Here is a 4,498-nt window from a genome sequence, read left to right on the forward strand (position 1 = left end):
TGAGTCAGAACAGCCGGCATTGTAGTCTACTCTACCAGGATCAGGAAACAGTCCCTCATAAAATGCACTGCGCACATCTGAATATTTGGGTTGAAGTGTTCTGGAACAGTGTTGTAAATACAACTTAACCACTGATTTCTAGTCGTGTCCATTTTTGGAAGGCCAAACAAGGTAGTTTCGCTTTCACAACGAATCACAGCGTCACACGGTGGCCTTGAGTGAGCAGCGGCGGCCTACAGTGAGCAGAGGCCGGGGGCTAGCGTGAGGAACGGCCGGAGGGTTAGAGTGAGCAGAGGCGGTGGGCTTGAGAACGGTGAGGCCGGCGATTTCAACGAAGGAGCGTCCGGAAGGACATGTGACGACTCCGGGCTGGACTCCGCTTCGTCCACGGTGAAAGCCGATCTGGCGATCCACAGCGCAAAGTTGATGTATTTCCTCAGCGACCAGCACGGATCAGCTCCAGGCATGACGAAGCAGATATCGTCCTCGTTTGGAAGGCCAAACAAAGTAGTTTCGCTTTCACAACGAATCACAGCGCCTTCACGACATGGCAGCTGCAACAACAATACTACAGCGAGAATATCTACGTCACGATGTGGGAAGATTTGCATAACACCGCCCAAATGTTCGCAAAGAAAGAAGGCGTAACTTTTATTCTCGCTGTAGTATTGTAGATACTCACTGTAGTATTGTGTTAGAACGATTGTGTTAGTATTGTGTTAGAACGAGCCGTTTTAGGTAGGTGTGGCTGACTCTTAACTTTTATAAAGAATATCTCTTTGGATTTGAGACTTTAGTCTTTGCAACTTTACAGATCTTCTTTATGCACCAAGAGCTTGTAACACTCCAAAGAGAAAGGAAAAATTGAAATCGCATCATATGACCCCTTTAAAGCTAAGAAAAAAAAACATGAAAAGGCATTTTAAAGGCTTTATCATTTTCAAGATGCCTTTCATACTTAACTGGATGAGACTGTTATTGTGGTCCTTTTCAATGACCCGAGGCATTGTTGCCTATAAACTGTTACACTACATACTGAAGAGCCTCTGTTCAAGCATATATATTTATTGACTGTTTTGTCATGAATCACTTCAACGTAAAGCTAATATGAATTATTTTAATTGTTAAAATATGCTCATTTATACAACTTATTTCTCATGGTTGGTTAAGTGTTAATGTAGTGGTTCAGCAGAATTTGAATGCTTGTTTTTAGTTTTTTTTTTTTTCTTTTTTCAAATAATGCATTCATGTCAAAATAAATAAATGGGATCTCTTTAACTTTGACTTTGACAACATCACTTTTTATTATTAAATGTGGTACAATATATGACCAATCAAGTTCATTATTTTGCAATATTGCAATAAAATGTAAATATTGATGTTCCTGACACTGCATAAGAAAAAAACATAAATCTAAAAGGGAAATTACTATGTTTAAACATCATATTAAGCCCCAGAAGGTGTATTCAGGCTTACATGCACACCTAAACAAAAACAACAATATAAGGTATTTAGCTCTGGGAGCAATTGTAATATGTCAACACATTTGTTGTAAATATCTCATAAAAAACATCACTGAGATTTTTAGCTGTTGCTATAACCCTTAAAAGCCTCTTAAATGGATTATAAATATTACAGTTGTCCATACATTAGCACATGGGTGTGATAAATATCAAACAAGATAAAAGGGGTCTTAGAGTAGATGCTGTAAATGTTATTCAAACAATGTAAATATAAACATGCTTTCTATAGATCAGATTTAATTGTCTGGCTCGTGTGTATCTTAACACAACAGACGCATCTTTTTTTTTCTACACATCTACACAAAAGAATATGTTGTCCAGTTGGTTTAGCAATCATGAGCAAATCTGAATCTTTCTGTTCCCTCAAATAATTTTACACTCAGAATTGTCAAATTTTCACGGTGTGTAGCTGAATGAGAAATGTAGTTTTGTTGAATAGGTTTATGTCCGCACTCATCTGGCTCTTGAAATGGTGTTTCCGGAACTGAAAACACAATAGAAGTGCAGATGTGAGGAAGTGCTTTTGTGTGTTGGGATTTGCTTAAAAAAAACCAGTCATGATGAAGTCATTAATCTGACCACTCATCTAGTAACCTACAATGACATACTGATTTTAAAGTATAGACAGCTTCTTTTTTTAATAACATGTTTGCAGTATGTTTCATAAATGTCATTAAAGTCAGCACATATTACTCCTGTTTTAAAAGAACTTCATGTCTGTAATATCAAGGATAGATATCGACATTGTTTTTAAAGCTCCTTATGTCTGTCTAACATTTTACATTTTAATATATTGCTTGATTGTCAAACCATTTATCAAAGACAACATCCATTACAGTACCTACTGCTCAAACATATGCTGACGGAGAGTATCTCTGTACAAGGTCACTCGGTTTTTATACATACTTGACTTTAAGATCAACTTTACCATATTTTAGCACCAGCTAATGTAAATCCATAAAATGTGAGGCTCTAGCAGGATGGCATGGCACAAGTAGCTTGTAGATAATCTAATTTAACTTCATTATTTACCCGTACGTAAACACTAAAAATGATTTAATCATTGAGGGTGCTCAATAAACGTGTAAATAAGAAGCTGGTTGTGCAGGAAACAAAAAAGGGGGTTACAAAGCTCTGCCAGTTAGAAATATATTTGCAAGCCCTGCTTTGAGATGGAAGACACTGATTTATTACTTCAGCAGTGTAACACTCCCTGTAAAACTATTCTGCCTTTAAACCTATTTTCTGATTTAACCTTGAAAGCCTGTGATGAAATGTAATTTAATGTGATATTTTTATATTTCTAAATAAATTTGGGAAAGGCCATAAAATCATATTTGAAATACATGAATGTTTTTGCAGGCTCTGTTAGTTAAGTTTTAGAATGTGGAAGCAAGAAGAAGATTTTACCCAGAAGAATGATGTGCAGATTGTTAAAACAGAAGGGAGAATCTGAAAAGACTAATAATGACTGATGACTCCAAATAATAATCCAAGTGACAGGCTGCATGCATTTAGAGGCCAGTTTCTCAAAGGAAAATCGGACAGGATGTTCCCAACAGTGCTATTGTTGAACAGGGTGTGAATGTAAAAGGACCAGGCACTGTCCATGCCATCACCATCTGTGTCAACGACACCACTGAAACCTCTAGAGTCTAGACTATAGCAGTGATCAGTTGTTCAATGCATTTATTTCCCATGCAACAGCAAAATGAAGCATGAAACCTTCATGTATAATAACACCCCGATGGGGATGAAAGAAATATCCCTCCACAAACTCCAAATATAAAGGTATTTATAAGGAAAATGATGCAGCGTACAAACAACAATAAAATCAGAAATGGATTTTTATTGTCAGCGCTCCCTCTCATGTGATGCTGGGGCCAATTGCATAAACATAGCTAATATGATAAGATTGTGTCTAAAGAACTACGTAGTTTGACTAACTAGCTATTATTAACTGTGGCAATCTACATTTTTATGTAAATGACTGTAAAAAGTTATGACCAGTCCAAAAAATTCGATGACTAGATGCAACCGGCCAATGGTTCCAGGCATCTTAATCCATGGCTTTTCAGAAGCACCAATAGTGTGAAAACTACACATGACAGTTATGAGGTTAATGCTATTTTTGCTCAAAACTATTCTTATAAAACACCCAAACTGGATGAAAGCACAAACCATATACTATGGCAATCGCATACTAGCTTCATGTGTTAGTTAGTTATGTAAGAAAACAGAACGTGTAAATTTACAGGAGGTTCATCGGAAGGTGCGAATTTTGATGACATAATTCTGATGGATTTGCAGCAAATCATGTTTGTGAGTCATCAATACTGAAAAAAGTCAACTTTAATACATCAGTATAAGAATAATGGAAGTTGTTTAGTGATTCCAGGGATCACAAATGGGAGCAAACAGTATTTAATCTGTACAGGTATGTGTCTTCTTGTTCTATTTGAAATGTCAATACAGATTGATTGCATGATTTTGCAACTCCTTACAGAAATTAGGAAATTTCTGTTATGTAACTGAGTTTTATGATAAACTGGTCAAATATTGAAGCTATATAGGCCTATAATTATTCAAAGTTTCTTAAAATCAAATAAGAATTCATAATTTTTCTATAAATGTTACTTTAACAGCTGCCAGAAATAGCCTAACTGGCTTTATAATCTTCATAGTAGTCTTTCATGTAGAAACTCACACCCTAAAAAAATAATGGCAAACTCAGTACTGACTGATGAGGTTATTGTCATACTTAGAGTAAAGCAAGACATAATGCCAACAAAACATTATCTTTCAATCTGAATCTTGTTGTTTGCATCCTAATGTCAAAGTAGCTAGCAGAATGGCTGACCTATATATGAAATAGCCTTTAACCACTTACACTTCTGTGGTAAGCTCAACTCATGCCACACAGACCTTTTACGTCTTTGAAATGTGTAGTATTTATGTAGGCCTATAACCCGTGC

The sequence above is a fragment of the Sinocyclocheilus anshuiensis genome, unplaced genomic scaffold (genome assembly GCF_001515605.1).
Source record: "Sinocyclocheilus anshuiensis isolate Anshui unplaced genomic scaffold, SAMN03320099.WGS_v1.1 scaffold438, whole genome shotgun sequence".
Taxonomy (NCBI): Eukaryota; Metazoa; Chordata; class Actinopteri; order Cypriniformes; family Cyprinidae; genus Sinocyclocheilus; species Sinocyclocheilus anshuiensis.